Genomic DNA, 19242 nt, shown 5'->3' on the forward strand with positions numbered 1-19242 from the left:
TTATTTGTCTCCACTACTGAATCAGACACCAGACTGGATCTGGGGTGCTTTTCAGAGCCCTGAAGTCGCCCCAGTGGAGCCAAGAAGGCTGCATGGTGGAAAAGCTTGGTTCTGAGCCTGTAGCAAGCTGTAACCTACAGATGAGAATGACCTTGAGGCCCCCAGAGATTAGGGCTACTGAGGCAGGGCAGAGTCTCTTTGCAGATCTGAGTGAAGATCTCCTTAGGAGGCTCCCCAGCCAGCCCAGCCACCTCAGGATCTGGCCCCCAGACAGTGAATTCCTCACAATCCGAGCCTGGGGGAAGGTCCCCTGCTGCCCACATTTTGCAGAAACTTGCGCCGTGTCACAGTTCTGATTAGGTGCCAAGAGAACTATTTCCCAGGCCACAGCTTTAACAAGGCCATGCTTCCTAATTACTAGTTTTCTCCTAATTAAATAAAAAAGGGGGGGAGGTAACCAGTGATTACCCCACCTTATAATACCACCTTCCATTTATATGCGTCTCTCTTCAGAGGAGCTCAAAGTGCTTTGTATATTATTGTATATTTTTCCCTCATAACATCTTTGAGATTCCTAGGGGTGCTTATTATCATACCATTTTACAGCTGGGAAAAGAGATGCTGGCTGAAGTTAAGCAAAGTGATCGAGTGCCCTCACTGGTGATAATTAGCATTCTGAAGCTCTTCTAAGAAACCCCTATACATTTAGAAATAAAGTCATCTCCCAGGAGATAAACTAGGCTAAAGCAACACATAAAGAATAGTTATTTATTGTAAACTTTACAATAGTAATTAACACTGTTTAATTCTCACAACAATCCTATAAAACAGACAGTATTACACGAATCTTATCGTAAGGACAATGAGATTCAGAGAGGTCAAGTTGCTTGCCTGGAGTTGCATAATAATATCAGGTTAGCACAAAAGTAATCGTGGTTTTGGCATTACTTTCAATGGTAAAAGCCATGATTACTTTTGCACCAACCTAATAATAGTTGTGACAGTAGTAAAAGCAGAAACTAATATTTATTGAGCAAGTACCCTGAGCCAGGCGTTTTAGACTTACTCATTAATTTTTTTTTTTTTTTTTTTTGAGACAGAGTCTCACTCTGTCACCCAGGCTGGAATGCAATGGCATGATCTTGGCTCATTGCAACCTCCGCCTTCCAGGTTCAAGCGATTCTCCTGCCTCAGCCTCCTAAGTAGCTGGGATTACAGACGCGCACCACCACACCTGGCTAATTTTTGTATTTTTAGTAGAGACAGAGTTTCATCATGTTGATAAGGCTGGTTTTCAACTCCTGACTTCGTGACCCGCCAGCTCTGGCTCCCAAAGTGCTGAGATTACAGGTGTGAGCCACCGCACCCAGCCTCATTTAAATTCGTATAACATCTTCTGAAGTAAGTATTAGTATTATCACCATTTTGCTGATGATAAGACCGAAGCACAGAAAAGTTAAGTAACTTGCCCAAGGTCACACAGCAAGTAACTGGCAGAGCCATACAGGAACCCGCAAAGGGTCTCACCATACCGGTTTACCCACTTGAAGGAATACTGCACTCTGAAGGTTGGCCTGGGGACAGTCAGGGTGATGCAGGCATAGCCTCAGGACACCTTGTGGGTGCACTTTCAGTACTCCTGCTGTGTGCTGTATGGACAGGTACTGGGTGGGCAGCGGGAGGGGCACAAAGATCTTCCTGCCTGACTCAGGCAACTGTGCCGGGTACTTCTGCTGATATAAAGTGGCACCGGTAGGAGCTGTTAGTGCAAAGGTAGTGGAATCCAAGAGTAAGAATTAGCTGGGAGAGACATTCAGACGAGTGGGAAGTGAACTCGGTGTGGCGCATGTTTGGGGGAGGGCACGCATCTTACTCTTCCGCGTGCCAGAGAAGTGAGCTCTCAAGCCATCTCAGAACCTTGGTCTTCACTGCTCTCTCCCCAAAAGCATCCTCTAAGGACTCATTCTGTGCCCATACGTCCATGCCAGGGAGGGAGCAAACCAGATAGGGACAAATTCTCACTCCTTGACAGTCTAGCCAACCTCGTTCATCAACAGATGGGCAGCAGGTACTTCGTTCCTGGTGAGTGTTGGGTGTGCCACCCCAGGGTCCCAGCACTTTCTGACCAAAACGGAGCACTTAAAAAGGTCTTCACTTGCCATGTCTGACTTCCAAGTTTCCCAGCATTTCCTTCTCCACTTTGTTGAGGTTTGTTGCTTGCAATGGTTGGGAGTACCGGCTCTGGAGCCAGACCGCCTACACGTAAACCCAGCCCGACCGTTTGCAAGCTGTGTGATTCTGAGGAAGTTGTTAAGCCTCTCTGGGCCTTCTTTGGTGCCTGTGAAGCAGAAATAAGAATTCCCATGTCATAGAATTGTTGTAATGATTGAGTTATTACATTTAAGTGATCAGAACCGTGCTTAGCACAGAAGCAGCACTCAAAAGTTCACTACTATTAGTGATAGCTAAACTTTTTTCCCCAGGGAAGGATTATTTCATTTATCTGAGTCAAGTTCAGCTTTGCACTCCAGTCCTTCAGGCAGGTAGAGGCAACTGAAATCAGCTGAAAACTGTAATGGGTTTGGAGAAGGGACGAGTATCAGGACGATTAAGCCCTTAGAGATTTAAGGGCTTAGAGTCTCAGTCCCTGTTGACCACATAACATCTGGAGAAAAGAAAAAAAGAGAAGCATGAAGGAAAAAGCGCTGAAGGACCCACCCGGGGAGGAGGATGAGCCACGCTCCCTGCAGCCTCCCCGGGGGTGCATTCGTTAGGTCCCTGCCCCGGCCCCAGCCCCAGCGTCAGCATCAGCTGGGGTTCCCCGGTAGACGCTCAGCCCCCTCGGAAACGTAAAACCCGGGAAGCGAAAGCTGCGGCGAGCTCCCAGAGCCTCTCAGGCACGCGGCATCTCTCCCCACCGGCAGCGCCTTGAAATACCAAAGGCCTGGCCAAAGACGGAGGTATTTTGTTGGGAGCTCGGGTTTCCCCCGCCGCGAGGCTGAGCCGGTGGCGCAGCTGCTCAAAGGTCACGCCCGAGACACGTCCGCACAGGCCCGGGTGGCGGGGCGAGCAGCGAGGAGAGGAGGGGAGGGAGTGGGAAGGGGGCCGGGGGCCGGGGGAGAGGATCACCGCCTTCTCGGGGCCCTTCGAAGTGGGCTCCCATCTTCGTCTCCCAAGCATCCACCCCGGGGAGGTGGCTTTCGTCTCCGTACTAAGATTTTATTTTTGCAGAACAAAAGGGATGCCAAAAAGAAAAAGTTCCTAAGTGAAAAGAAAATGCTTCTGTAACAATGCTAATTGTGAGCTTTTTTATTATACTGTTTTGGAATTTCAAGTGATGGCTGAAAGAGAAAATCTAAATTTGGCCACAGGAAACCTGGAGCCAGTTAACCTTGAGAAGTGAGTCTTCATTTTCTATTAAGTAAAATATTTGGGTTTGAATGCTTAGAGCCCTCTGCTTATGATAAAAATAGAGGCACTGAACGGTTTAACCACCTGTGTTTTCCTTGGATCGCATATTTTCCACAGTAAACAAGAAAACACAGATTGGAAATCCATTCATTCCTTCATAAGATGTGCTTCAGTTGGGGTTTATTTGTGTTTTCAATCAATGGAAACCAAAAACAACCTTTGCAGGGTTATGGTATTTCGTGCAAAGAAGCTCCAAGAAGCTCTTTTTATTCCCTCTGCAGCTATTTCTACGTAAATCCCAAGATTTTTTTAAACGCAGTTAATAATTATCATTCCATTTAGTTTTCTGAGCTTTACTTACTCATCTCATTAGTGATAACATTTGGGGAGTAGTTATTCTTAATTCCTATTTGCCAGATGAGAAGACGGGCTCAGAAAGAATAAGCACTAGCTAATAAAGGATGCAGCCTTTATGTCTGAGAGCTACAAAGCTGTGCTGATTCCACCACCATAAACCATTTCCAGTGTTTAAATATTTCTAAATAAATAGATGGTTAGACACACAGACAGGAGAATTTCTTTGAATTCTCAGGGTTGCTTTTTAGCGGAGAGGCATACAGTGACAGGCACTTTCTGGCCAGGGTAATACTGTATAGCATTACTAAGCCTTTGAGCCTCAGTTTCCCCCCCTCTAAAATGAGACACATATTTAAGGTCCTATCCAGCTCTGACATCCAGAGACATTCTAATTGAAAAGCTTAGGCTCAGGCCGGGTGTGGTGGGTCAAACCTGTAATCCCAGCACTTTGGGAGGTCGAGGCGGGTGGATCACCTGAGGTCAGGAGTTTGAGACCAGCCTGGCCAACATGGTGAAACCGCCTTTCAACTGAAAATACAAAAATTAGCCAGATATGGTGGCAGGTGCCTGTAATCTCAGGTACTCAGGAGGCTGAGGTAGGAGAATCGCTTGAACCCAGAAGCAGAGGTTGCAGTGAGCCAAGATCACACCATTGCAAGCCAGCCTGGGCAACAAGACCAAAATTCCCGACTCAAAAAAAAAAAAAAAAAAATGCTTAGGCTCTTTGGTCCATAACTGACATAGCATAGTTTTAATCACCCTTTTCCTGACTCCCTGGTTCCATTCATCTAACTCTGTGGTTCTCAACATTAAAATCCAAATGCTCAGGCCTCACAGCCAGAGATTCTGCTTTAATTGCCTTGAAGTGTGGCCCAGGCCTCAGTACTTTTCAAAAACTCCCCAGGTGAATGTGTAGCCAGGGTTGAATATTGATCTAACCTAGTGAACTACTCCAGTTTCATCCACCCCAATCGTGCTTTTATAAATGTAGTTACCATAACTGAAATTCCTTTATACAAAATCCAATAGCACTAGTGCTACCAGAGTCAATCTCAAAACAGATGTGAGCTTTCACTTTACTGTGTATTTTGCTTAAATAAGTTAAGGTGTCTCACCAAAGTTTCAAAATGCTATAAGAAAGAGAGTGTGTGCGTGTGTGTGTGTGTGTGTGCATGTGTGTGTGTGTGTGTTTTTGCTGATCCCTTCCTAAGGGACAGAGACAGAATAGTACCATAATAACCAGAAGGTCCTAGGTCAATCTGATCTAATAATTGATTGGCCAACTGAAAGAAATCACATAAAATATTTATTTAACCCAGGGATAATACCCATTCTTTGGAACTGGCTTGTGTTAGACCTCGCCTAAGAGACTGGTCTGAGCGGAAGGTGGTGGAAGTATGAAAGTCAGGATAAGAGATCAGGCCGGAGCCGTCTGAATCCCCAGTGGCTCTAGGCTATTTTATGTACTATTAGTCGCTCATGTTGGCATCTATGAGAGATGCCAAACTTTCCAAGGCCCTCCATCTAAATATGATCCAATGACATAAGTACCCAGGGAAAGTCCAAACACTCTTATAAATCAAAAACGGTTTAGGTTTTCTTTATAGAAGGATCTACTGATTCCTTGATATACAGAGGAAATCTAGAGTTTGTTTTGTAAGTAAATGTCTATCATATTTTAAGTGTTCATTGAACTTAAGCTTCTCCTTTGCTGGTTTGCAGGAATCTACAAGACCCATCTCCCCTCTACACATCATGCACACACACACACCTCACATACACACTTCACTGAAACCTCGGGTTTTACATACACGTATGCATGTATGTGTACTCATACACACAAACAGTATCATGTGGTGCATAACAACAGTTCAGTCAACGATGAGCTTCATATATGATGGCAGTCCCATAAGATTATAATATCATATTTTTAGTGTGCCTTTTCTATCTTTAGATATGTCAAGATACACAAATAATTACCATTGAGTTGTAGGTGTCTACAGCACTCAGTAGATGACATGCTGTACTAGTTCGTGGCCTGGGAGCCACAGGGCATATAATATAACGTAGATGTGTAGTAGGTCGTACCACCTAGGTGTGTGTAAGTGTACCCTGTGATGTTCACACAATGATGAAATCACCTAACGACGCATTTCCCAAAATGTACCTTCACCCTTAAGTGGCAAATGACCATACATATAAATGGAAGCAAGCATGTAGTTTCACTCAACCTCTGGTGACATATTTAAGGTGGATGAAACACTCCCTGTGGTGTTAGCTGACACTGCGGTCAGAACAGTGATTTCTCTAAACATCTTTGGTAGGATTGACATTTAAACAGGTCATGCAATGCTGGGGACCTTTGGCCTTTACCTCTTACTTATAAATAATCTCAACCATAGGAAACAGACAAAAGATTCTACGTAACGTAAAAATGCATGAAATTGCTTGCACCTTAAGCTGCTGCATTTCCTCTGGCCATAGAAAGATTAACATTTCTGTTTGGGGAATGGTTTTGATCTTGCCTTCCAGCCACCGGATTTACATTCCGGTAAAGTTCATCTGTATTAGTCAATATTCACATGAATGAATATGCAGGCCCAGATGATGTTCTTCAATAAAATTATCATCCAAAGAAGGAGAGGGGACTTATTCTAATAAACTAAAGATGAAAATCCCAGAAAGATGCAGAAACGTTCTCTAATGTAAATGTCTATGATAAACTCAGGGACAAAAAAAAATCATCTAAGGACTAAGCCAAGGCAGGAACATACTGATGAAAGTGCCTAAATGAAGAAACAGGGAAACCATCTTGTCAACCCACATACATTGCCCTGCATAGATCAAAGATAGGTCTGCGCTTTAAAAAATTAAATTAAAAAAAATCAGTCTAGATAAGAGAAAGGACTTTGAAGTATCAGGGAAGTTGTCATTTCTTGTGTGAAATACAGGTATCAGATCAGAAATGCCCACTTGAAAAAAGGAGCTAATAGTATACTTTCCAGAGCAGGAAATTCTTCCTGCCACCCACCCCCCGCCCACCTTTCTCTTTTCTATAATGATATGTAGTCTGAGTTTGGAGGGAGAAGTAACCTAATGAAAATGTTTTTCTAATTTCTAAGAAATTAGAAAACTTCTGTCTAATCCAATAAACATTTATTGAGTACTTTCTACATGCCAGGCAGGCACTGGGCTAAGCATAAAGGTTCCAAGATGAGTGAGACCCAGTCACCTTCCTCAGTAAGCCCCATTATGCAATACGGCTTATATTGAAGATTCTTCTGAGGTATTAGTGCAACCAGTTTCACAGCTGATAAATTCAGTTGCTCACAACTCGAGGCTGGCAGGTGGGAGGGAATGAGGAAGAGGTTTGGCAGCAACTTGGACATGCCACAGCTTTGAACTCTAGCCAATTTTTATGGCTAATGTTGGAAATTAACCTGATATGATCATCATTTCAAATCCAACAAAAGATTCCTCAGGGCCAGCTCTGGGCAAGGACTCATGGGAGGTGCTATCAAGGGTGTAGAGATGAATAAATGAAGATTCCCACCACCATTCCAGAGGCTTCCCGCCAAGTTTCCAAATGAGAAGGAAAACCGGATAAGTAATGTCAAGGATATCCCATTGCATATGGTAGGTCAAGACGTAATTGGTTCTTTCCAACAGAAACTACAGTGTGGAAGAATAATGGTTTTGAAACGGTGTGGAAGAATAATGCCTTAAAAAGCACAGTAGGTGAACATGCCAGAATGACATATTGGCTTTGCTAACCGTTAGGTGAATGGCCTTTTTTTTTCCAGCACCTTGGGCTGATTAAGAAGTAGATATTAACTGAGTTTCTCTTTTTCAACAGACATTTAACCCTTCGAAAAGGTTTTAGAAGCTATCAATTTATAACTTAGGCTTTTCAGGGAAAGCAAAGTACTGGTACATTTAAATTCCAAATAGAGATGCTGGTAAAATCCCAAACCACCACCTCTCAGCAAGAATTGGAGCAAAAAAAACATCATTTGAAGGAAATGTTACTTAACTGCTGGCTTTTTGTTATTCTAACTGTCCATGTCCACTCCTCCAGCCATTTCCTCAAGTCTTCCCCGACCATCCAGGCCTAGATGGCTGTTACTGCACCTAAATTCTCACAGGTCCCTGAGCTATATCCCTGGATCTCACATCCCAGTCAGTACTGTTACAGGCTCATCTTTGATGAGGTCATGGTTATAGGTGTGGCCTTCCCAAATAGTCTGGAAGTCTCTGACACTAAAGATCACATCTGTCCCAATGACCCTCCACTGTTCCTTGAATATCACGGTTTGTATGACAGGGGCTGAGCATGGCCTCACAGTGGAAGCCTTGGACTTGAACCAGAAGACCTAGAGACCATGCCCAGTGTGGCCCCTGAGTGACTAGTGACTGACCTTGGAAAATTCACCTTTTTCTGTCTGAGCTTTAGTGTCCCTGTCTATGGAGTGAAGAGGATAGATTTTTTTTTTTCTTTTTTTGAGATGGAATTTCGCTCTTGTTGCCCAGGCTTGAGTGCAATGGTGCGATCTTGGCTCACTGCAACCTCTGCCTCCTGGGTTCAAGTGATTCTCCTGCCTCAGCCTTGCAAGTAGCTGGGATTACAGGGATGTACCACCATGCCCGGCTGATTTTGTATTTTTAGCAGAGACGGGGTTTCTCCATGTTGGTGAGGCTGGTCTCAAACTCCTGACCTCAGGTGATCTGCCCACCTTGGCCTCCCAAAGTGCTGAGATTACAAGCATGAGCCACCACGCCCGGCCTGCGAGGATAGATTCTTTAAGGCTTGTTCCTAATATTCTATGATTGTGCGATTTCTAACAAATGCCAGATTGTACCTCCCTTTCTCTCTCTCTCTAAACACACACACACACACACACACACAGAAACACCCTTTCTCTCTAAACACACACACACACAGAAACACCCTCTCTCTCTAAACACACACACACACACACACACACAGAAACATGCACACGTACCCACATGGCACCTCACTTCTCCTTTATTCTCCCTACAATTGTGAAGTAGCAGGCAACTGTGCCATTTCAAATGAGGCAAACACACAACCTCAAATCACTGCTGTTAGGCCTCTCCTGATCAATGCTCCTAAGACTGCCATTTATTCTAACAATATCAACATAACATTGACCCCAACTCCCACTGAATACAAAACTGAGCACCACATGTGTCCAATTCTTTATCGTCTATAGGACAGTTTTACATCCTGCCTTCTATAATTCTACAGTAAGCTGTTATTGCTGGGCCCACTTTACAGACACAGGTTCAGCGCAGTCACGTAGCTCCTCAGTAAGCTCTCTCCACTCCACAGAAACCAGCCGCCCACTCCTTGCGGTGCCTCAGGCCAGCTGCAGCCCCTTCTACTCTAAGTCAGAGTCAGGAGGGAGCAGTTAGAGTTCACAATGAGAAAAGAACAAGGAGAGATGAGGAAAGAGGAAGGGAGAGACGAAGTGGGTAGCTATAGGCCTGATACTGATGAAAAGTCCCCAGCCCTAACCTGACCTCAGCTCATAATGCCCTACACGTCCTGGGATTTAGAACCCGTGAGTTATTCTTCTGACCCTCTGCCACTTCCTTGCCCTCTCCTGCCCTCTCCCCTGCTACGGCTTCCCTAAAAAGAATGTCCCTTGCAATCTCCCTCCAGCTGTTTGATCTTTTTAAATGTCTCCCACTTGTCTGTGGCATGTGCTTAAACCAAAAAATAGACCTCGGGCATTCAAGATGGGAAAGAGTATTAAATGGCAAAAGCCTTCCTCGTGCCAGGGTTGCGGGCAGCCCCTGGATATCTATGATGACCAGATGTCCTGGATTTGCTGGGACGGGCCTAATTTAAAACCTTTTAGTCTCTTGCCCCATAAGTACCTTCACACTTGTCAGACCACGTGTCCCTATTTGGGGCTTGGAAAATATAGTTGCCACATGGATACCCGATATCCAAGTGCCACACAAACCCAGCGTCAGCGTCAGGGGTGGCAAGAGTACAGATATTGAAGCCAGATGGAGCCACAGTCAACCAGCTCTACCACCTACCATCTGTGTGGCTTCAGGCAGTTTTTATTCTTTCCACGCCTCAGTTTCTTCATCTAGACAATGGTTAGTTAACCAATAAGTCAGCCGCATGAAGTTTGTCTTATCAGCAAATCCACTGCTCCTAGACAATATCTTTTAGCCATTCTGTCTGTGCTGCCATATTGTTTGCAGTACTTCAGACTTTGGTCAAATTTGATGCATTACCATTTAAAACATTAGCTTAAATGTATGGCACAGGGAGTCATCTTAAACAGCCATGATAATGGTAACCAAAATACCCAAACAGATATAATATACTCTTATTTCTTCCTGCCTATTTATTCTAAATCCCCCATTCCTCAGAACTCCATTCAGATCCACTACCCACTGCTCTCTAACAGTTTCACGTGGGCTGATCCTGTCCCAGCCAGGTCAGGGTTCTCTTCCGGATGTTGCTGTAGGCTCCAGGTGGCTTTTGCTTCTGCTCTTAGGCCCAGCAATCCACTGGACCTTCCTTGAGCTCCTTTCCCCACCTAGTACTCAAGGGTCAAGGTCGGCAATGGAAGGTGGGGTAGGAGGGTCCACTGTGGAGACAGAACGTGCTATATCTGATCCTGGCCCCCACTAACCTGCTGTGTGACTTTGGGCTGGTCACTTGATTTTCCCAACCTCAGTACCCTTATCTGAAAACTAGAGTTGCATTTCCTGTATCTTGCACCCATAAGAAGCATTTTCAAAGCCTTACTGTTACCATATCATAGAAAAGGATTTACTTACAACTGATACCTCAGAAATTCAAAGGATCATTAGTGGCTACTGTGAGCAACTATAAGCCAATGAATTGAAAAATCTCGAAGAAATGGATAAATTGCTAGACACATACAACCTACCAAGATTGAATCATGAAGAAACCCAAAACCCGAACAGACCAACAATAAGCAATGAGATCAAACCTGTACAAAAAGTCTCCCAGCAAAGAAAAAGTCTAGGATCTGATGGCTTCACAGCTGAATTCTACCAAACATTTAAAGAAGAACTAATGCCATTCCTACTCAAACTATTCCAAAAAATGGAGGAGAAGGGAATACTTCCAAACTTATTCTATGAGGCCAGTATAACCCTGATACCAAAAGCCAGACAAAAACACATTAAAAAAAGAAAACTTCAGACCAATATTTCTGATGAATATTGATGTAAAAATCCTCAACAAAATACTAGAAAACCAAATTCAACAACAAATTTAAAAGATCATTCCTGAGGACTAAGTGGGATTTATCCCTGGGATGCAAGGATGGTTCAACGTACACAAATCTATTAATATGATACATCATATCACCAGAATGGACAAAAGCCATACAATCATTTCGATTGGTGCTGAAAAATCATCTGATAAAATTCAACATCCTTTCATGATAAAAACCCTCAAAAAACCGGGTGTAGAAGGAGCATAATAAAAACCATACACAACAGATACATAGCTAGTATCGCACTGAATGGGGAGAAACTGAGAGCCTTCCCTCTAATATCAGGAACATGACAAAGATGTCCACTCTCACTACTGTATTCAACATAGTACTGGAAGTGTTAGCTATATCAATCAGACAAGAGGAAGAGATACAGAGTTTCCAAATTGGAAGGGATATGTCAAACCATCCTTGTTGGCAGATGATATGATCTTATATTTGGAAAAACTGAAGACTCCACCAAAAAACTATTAGAACTGATCAACAAATTCAGTAAAGTTGCAGAATACAAAATCAACATACAAAAATCAGTAGCATTTCTATATGCCAACAGGGAACAATCTGAAAAAGAAATCAAGAAAGTAATCCCATCTACATAGCTACAAATAAAATACCTAAGAATAAACTAAAGTAGTGAAAGATCTCTATAATGAAAACTGTAAAACATTGATGCAAGAAATTGAAGAAGACACACAAAAAATGGAAAGATATTCTATGTTCATTGATTGGAATGATCTATATTGTTAAAATGTCCATACTATCCAAAGCAATCTATAGACTTAAGGGAATCCCTATCAACATACCAATGACATTCTTCACAGAAATAGAACAATTCTAAAATTTATATGGAACCACAGAAGACCCAAAATAGCTAAAGCTATCATAAGCAAAAAGAACTAAACTGGAGGAATAACGTTACCTGATTTTAAATTATACTACAGAGCTGTATTAACCAAAACAGCATGGTATGGCGTAAAAACAGACACACATAGACCAATGGAACAGAACAGAAAACCCAGAAACAAATTCATACATATACAGTGAACTCATTTTTGACAAAGGTGCTAAGAACATACATTAGGGACATTCTCTTCAATAAATGTTGCTGGGGAAACTGGATATCCATATGCAAAAGAATGAAACTAGACCCCTGTCTGTTGCATATACAAAAATCAAATCAAAATGGATTAAAGACTTAACTCTGAGACCTCAAACTATGAAACTACCAAAAGAAAACATTGGGAAAGCTCTCCAGGACATTGGACTGGGCAAAGATTTTTTGAGTAATACCTCAAAAGCAAAGCAACCATAGCAAAATGGACAAACGGAATCACATCAAATTAAAACCTTCTGCACAGCAAAGGAAACAATTAACAAAGTGAAGAGACAACCCACAGAATGGGAGAAAATATTTGCAAACTAACCATCTGACAAGGAATTAATAACCAGAATAAATAAGGAGTTCAAACCACTTTATAAGAAAAAAAAAGTCTAATAATCTTAAAATGGGCAAAAGATATGAATATACATTTCTCAAAAGAAGACATATAAACGGCAAACAGATATACAAAAAGATGTTCAACATCACTGATCATCAGAAAAATGCAAATCAAGACTGCAATGAGATAAATGTATAATTGCAGCTGCCCCAGTTGGGCTTTTATCCAAAAGTCAGGCAATAACAAATGCTGACAATGACGTGGAGAAAAGGGAACTTTAGTACACTGTTGGTGGAAATGTAAACGAGTACAACCACTATGGAGAACAGTTTGGAGTTCCTCAAACAACTAAAAATAGAGCTATTATACAATTCAGCAATCCCACTCTGAGGTATATACCCAAAAGAAAGGAAATGAGTGTATCGAAGAGACACCTGCACTCCCATGTTTATTGCAGCATTAGTAACAATAGCCAAGCTATGGAGGCAACCTAAGTGTCCATCAGTGGTTAAATAGATAAAGAAGACATGGTACATATATGCAACAGAATACTATTCATCCATGAAAAAGAATGAGATCTTGTCATTTGCAAAAACATGAATGGAACTGGAGGACATTATGTTAAGTGAAATAAGCCAGGCACAGAAAGACAAACTTCACATGTTCTCACTTATCTGTGGGAGCTAAAATTTAAAATAAGTGAACTCATGGAGATAGAGAATAGAAGGATGGCTGTTAGAGGCTGGGAAGGGTAATGACGGGGTTGATAGGAGAGTGGGGATGGATCATGGGTACAAAAAATAGAATGAATAATACGTAGTATTTGCTAGCATAACAGGGTGACTATCATAAAAAAATAATATACATATATTTTTTGAGACAGAGTTTCGCTCTTGTTGCCCAAGCTGGAGTGTAATGGCGCAATCTTGGCTCACTGAAACCTCCGCCTCCCGGGTGCAAGTGATTCTCCTGCCTCCGCCTCCCAAGTAGCTGGGACTACAGGCATGCACCACCACGCCTGCCTAACTTTGTGTTTTTAGTAGAGACAGGGTTTCTCCATGTTGGTCAGGCTGGTCTCGATCTCCTGACCTCAGGTGATCCGCCCACCTCAGCCTCCCAAAGCGCTGGATTACAGGCATGAGCCACTGTGCCCGGCCTTGTAAAAAATAATTTGATCATACGTTTAAAAATAACTAAAAGAGCATAACTGGATTATTTGTAACACAAATGCTAAATGTTTGATGTGATAGACACTCTATTTACCCAATGTGACTATTATGCATTGCATGCCTGTATCAAAATATTTCATGTACCCCATAAATATATACCACCTACTATGTACCCACAAAACTTAAAAATTAAAATACATTAAAAATTTTTTAAACCACCTTCAGCAACTACTTCCAGGCACATCCGGCAAAAACTCAGCATTCAAAACCCTTCAAACACACCCAGCATTCAGAGTCCTCCATAATCTGGCCATATCCCAAGCTTCTCACACGTATTTCCCATTCAGCCATACCCAGCTCCAGGAAGAGCACTCTCACTAGCAATCTATGCTGCCAGCATCTTGATCTTGGATTTCCCAGCCTCCAGAGCCAGGAGAAAACAAATGACTGTTGTTTAAGCCACCAGTCTATGGTATTTTAGCAATCATTCATACACACACGCGCACACACACATGCACGCACACACAGCATCTGCTTTGTGTCAGCCACTATACAAGTCACTTTAGACGCAATATCAGGTGATCTCCGTTTTACAGATGAGAAAACCGAAGCTTAGATTAAGTAAGTCCCCAAGGTCACACATCTGGTAAGATTCCTAGCCAGTGGTAAACTGCCTAACATTCATTTGCTGGTACATTCAGCCAACAGAGTAGGCGCCATAAGCAGAGCCCTCAAACTATTATTTGTGTGGACTACAAAAAGGAGGACAACACAGTCTCTATCCTCAGGAAACTCAGGAAGGAGGAGAGGACAGGTAGGCCATGAGTTATAGGGAGCCACAAATGCCATAAACAGGAGCCAGAGTCAAATGGCGCAGGAGAAAGGGGGAGCACTCTGATTGGGCAAATCTGGGAAGGCTTCCACAGAGGAGCTTACAAGCCGGAACAAGGTGCAAAAATGAGGGGTGCTGGTAGACGGCTGGATCCAATGAGGGTTTCACGAACCAGACCTCTCGGGCGGTGCATCCCCAGAAAATCTGGCTGAGGTGACAGAGTGGGACCTCTAGCAGCATGATGCTGAGTTTAGGCAAAGTTGCTGGGGTCCCAAGACCCATGATTTGCCCCCACCCCCACCTGCCCATTCCCAACTTCTCTGAGGCAGGAGCACAAGGAGGGGTACCATGCTGCAGAGAAAGGGCGCCATGTCTTTGGGGCTGGGGCTCGGCAGAAGTTGCACTGAGCGTGGATTCCAACAGGAGCTCTGCTGCCACCCAGCAGGGTGACCTTGAAGGTCTCCCCGCACTGCTGGGCTTCAGAGACCTTGCCTGGGTGATGTCTGAGCACATGTGATTCTCACTCAAGCCAGGCTCTAGGCTGTAGTGGAGGCGGCAGCGCGTGGGGTGGCGTTTCTCTCCCTTGCCTCGCCCCGGGGGAGACTGTTTCTGATTTGGGGGCGCAGGCAGCGTAGGACCTCCTGTTCAGAGCTCTCTCACCACCGGGCCTGACCTCGGGGCGCCCGGCTGGGGCCAGGAAGGCGTTCGCGTCAGACAACCCCAGTGGGGAAGCCCCCTCTCCCGGGGCCAAACCGCAGCCTCTTGCAGCCACTCGCCCTGGCCCCGCTCGGGAGGAGGGCGGCGCTCCGAAGGCAGCCGCGCGCAACGGGGCCTGGGTCTGTGGACGACCGTCCCCTAAGAAGCAGAAGCGGTGTGAAGGGCAGGAAAAGGGCCGTGCCGGGCTGTTCCTCCTGCCGCCTGCTCCACGGGTGGCGCCCAGGGCCGGGTGGCAGCGGGGTGTGGGCGGGGAGACGCGGCGGGCGCGGGGGCGGCCAGGCAGGCGGCGCGCGCTCGGAAGTGCCCCCGGGCGGCCTCCGCGGCAGGCGGCTCCTGTTTCCCGGCTCCCGCCCGGGCGGGCGCGGGGCAGCTGCTGGGAGGTGAGCGGAGCAGCGTTTTCCCACAGTCTGGGGCGGTGACACATGGCGCTCACACATTCCACAGCCGGCGGCCGCGCCAGGCCTGGCTGCGAGTCAAGGCAGCGCCAGGAGCTGCCGACGAGCAGGTTCCGACTTTGGCACCCGCCGCGCCGCCTTCCCGCCTTCCCGCCTTCCCCACGCCCGGCGGGGGCGGAGGAGGACGCAGAGGGGCCCGCGCCGGCGGCTTAACCCTTGGACGTCTAGACGCAACTTTGAGCAGCAGTTTATTGAATCTCAGTGTGTGTCTCACCCAGGTGCTGAATAACGTCGAATGCATGCCTAAATGCATGAATGAATGAATGAACGAATGAACAGACGCACACACACATGCTAAAGGGAGTCCTTCCTGGCAGGCTTACACAATGCGCCCACGCAACAGCTTTACAAAGCTCCTGACTCCCACTCTGTACTTTTTTTTTTTTTTTTTTAAGACAGAATCTCTCTGTCGCCCAGGGTAGGGTGCAGTGGCGCGATCACTGCAACCTCAAGCTCCCAGGTTCAAGCGGTCTCGTGCCTCAGCCTCCCAAGTAGCTGGGATTACAGGCTCGCACCACCTCACGTGACCAGCTAATTTTTGTATTCTTAATAGAGACCGGTTTTCTCCGTGTTTGCCAAGCTGGTCTCCAACTCCTGACCTCAGCTGATCCGCCCACCTTAGCCTCTCAAAATGCTGGGATTACCGTTGTGAGTCACCACGCCCAGCCACTCTGTACATTCTTGAAAGAACCCTGACGTGAGGGGGGTTGTTGGTACCCCCAGTTTACAATGAGGAAAACTGGATTTGGAGAAGTGACTTGCTGGGGTGGTGCTGAACTTCTAGATTCAGATAGGAACCACGAAAGAAATGGGGAAGAGGGGGCATTCTCCATCATCTCCCCTCCCACCACTGGACATGGCAAGCTTGTTGGGAGTCAAGGCAGCGCTCATGCCTCTACTCCAGCCCAGAGCCTGGTGTGAGTGAGCATTACCTGTGCTTAGAAATCACCATTCACCTCTGAGTCTGTGATGAGGGGGGCTTGCCAATCTCTGGCAGGACTCTCCTCCCCACAACTGTTTACTGGATGGGCAATGGAAACCTTGATCACAGCCCATTCTGGCAACCATCTGACAGAAACAAAAACAATTTGAAAACTGCTTAAAAAAAATCGGCCTTCCAGTTTTGGGGTGGAGAGCTGTTCCTATGAGATGGCACCATTCCTGTATTCTGCTTCCCCTGGGCCTGGGTGTGACTCCTCAGGACCTCCAGTTCCGTTACTGCATCTGACTGCAGAGGCCAGAAACAACACTGAAACGGGGAGCCTTCACTCACTTCAAATCCTGTAAACCAAGGAACCTGCAAAGCATCCCACAGTGAAGCTGCCCAGACCCCTGGGCACAGGAAGGGCTCTGGAAACACTGTGATGTTTCCAGAACTGCCTTATGTACGTTGCCTTTCATTCTCACAACACCCTAATGAGGTGGGTGGTATTATTGCCCTGGCTTATAGCTAAAGGTACTGAGATTTAAAGAGGTGAAATCACTTGCCTAAGGTCACGTAGCTATAAATGTACTTGACCCCATGTTTGCCTAACCACCAACCAGTACTTTGTCAACTAGGTCTCAAAGTTTAGATGCAATTCAGATTACATTCCGCATACACACCCTCTCCTCTCACCTCCTCAGAGCACACCACACAGGCAGACCTGCCTGACCTTTACCTTCTCCAGGTCTGAGAATCTCACTTGGATCCTCAACGGCTCTGACTTTGGTAGAATCTGGTAGAACTTTTCAAACTCACCTTTGGTTTGTGAAGTAAACTGCCTCCACCCTTTGACTGCATAATCAATCTGTTCTCCAATCATTACAACATAATCAAAAGACAAAGATATCAGCCCTGGAGATTCATGACCAGCTGGCCACATTCAAGTTAACTTAATTAGCATTCACTGTGAACCTACTATTTCCAGACACCTAACATGGCTGCTGATGGAGATGAGAGAGGGGACTAGGAGAAGAGAAGGACCCAGAGGAGGTAAAAAGGAGAAAACAATCCAGAAGACCCACACTCCCCACGTGGGGCTCCCAATCACGCAGATTGGAAAGTCATAAAGAGATAAATCATAGCCCACCAAGAGACATAGAAACAAAGTGGCAGTATAGAGGTGAGAATGCACCTAGAGGAAGGTTCTCTAAACAGGTGACATTTATGTTGGGTCTTTATCTTAGCTCATTTTGTGCTCTTACAACAGATTACCACAGACTGGGCATCTATCTATCTATTTTATTTATGTATTTATACATAAAATCTTTCAGAAAAAAAATGTACTTATTTTTAATGACAGATTCTCACTATGCTGCCCAGGCTGGAGTGCAGTGGCTATTCACAGGCACAATTATAGCTCACTACAGCCTCCAACTCCTGAGCCTGGAACCACAGACATGCAACACCATGCCTTGCTTTGGATAATTTTTTTTTTTTTTTTTTTTTTTTTTTTTTGAGACAGAGTCTCACTCTGTTGACCAGGCTGGAGTGCAATGGTGCAATCTCAGCTCACTGCAACGTCTGTCTCCCGGGTTCAAGCGATTCTCCTGCCTCAGCCTTCCAAGTAGCTGAGATTACAGGCACATGCCACCACATCTGGCTAATATTTGTATTTTTAGTAGAGATAGGGTTTTACCATGTTGGCCAGCCTGGTCTGGAACTCCTCACCTCTGGAGATGCACCTGCCTCGGCCTCCCAAAGTGCTGGGGTTACAGGTGAGCCACCCCACCTGACCTGCTTTGGATAATTTATAATAAGTGGGAATTTACTGGCTCACAGTTCTAGAGGCTAGGAAGTCCAAGATCCAGAAGCTGGCATCTGCCGAGGGCCCTCTTGCTGCATCATCCCATGGCAAAAAGGCAAAGAGAGGAAGAGAGAGAGAGAGAAAGAGGGAGAATAAAAGGGGCATGAACTTCATCATTTATAACAAACCTACCCCAGTGATAATAGCATTAATCCATTCACTTCACCTTCGTGGCCTAATTACCTCTCATTAGGCCCCATTTCCCAAGACTGTTGGCTTTGGGATTTAGTTTCCAATACATGCTTTCTGGAGAACACATTCAAACCATGGCACCCTTGGAGAATGAATAGTTCTCTGGATGAAGGTAATGGGGAAGGCCACTGCACACAGAGGAAACACAATATACCTTCGTGGGGACACAGAAAATGTGAATAAAAATAAATTAAAAATTGAGAATTTTATGTCCTCGAAATGTAAAATGTCTGCTTGCAAAAACTACACCATCAAAAAAAAAACATAAACCACAAACCAAGAAAAAATATTCACAAAACATGTATCTGAAAAAGGCCATATATACAGAACATAAAAAGAACTTTTGTCAATAATAAGAAGACAATCTAGTTTTTTTAAGGGCCAAAGACTGGACAGACACTTTACAAAAGAAGCTTTACAAATAACCACAGTAAGCACATGTGAAAGCACTCAACAGCATCAGTCACCAGGGAATGAAATTAAAACTATGAGATACCCCTACACACCTGCTGGAATGGCTAGAATTAAAAACTGACAATGCCAGGTGTCGGAGAGAATGTGGAGCACCAGGAACTCTTGTACCTCA

General features: G+C 44.9%; 1 long non-coding RNA gene across 2 annotated transcripts in view; it reads right to left on the reverse strand.

Annotated features, from left to right (window-relative positions):
• Positions 1-1600: 1600 nt before the first annotated feature.
• Positions 1601-19242, reverse strand: part of LOC105714828 (uncharacterized) — a 53297-nt gene continuing 35655 nt past the window's right edge. For both annotated transcript variants that reach the window (XR_001106903.2, XR_002478671.2), the window contains exon 3: positions 1601-2338. This is a non-coding gene — a long non-coding RNA (uncharacterized LOC105714828). The remainder of the gene's footprint in view (positions 2339-19242) is intronic.

Source organism: Aotus nancymaae, unplaced genomic scaffold (genome assembly GCF_030222135.1).
Source record: "Aotus nancymaae isolate 86718 unplaced genomic scaffold, 86718_ANA_hifiasm-v0.15.2.pri h1tg000067l, whole genome shotgun sequence".
In the NCBI taxonomy this organism is placed as follows: domain Eukaryota; kingdom Metazoa; phylum Chordata; class Mammalia; order Primates; family Aotidae; genus Aotus; species Aotus nancymaae.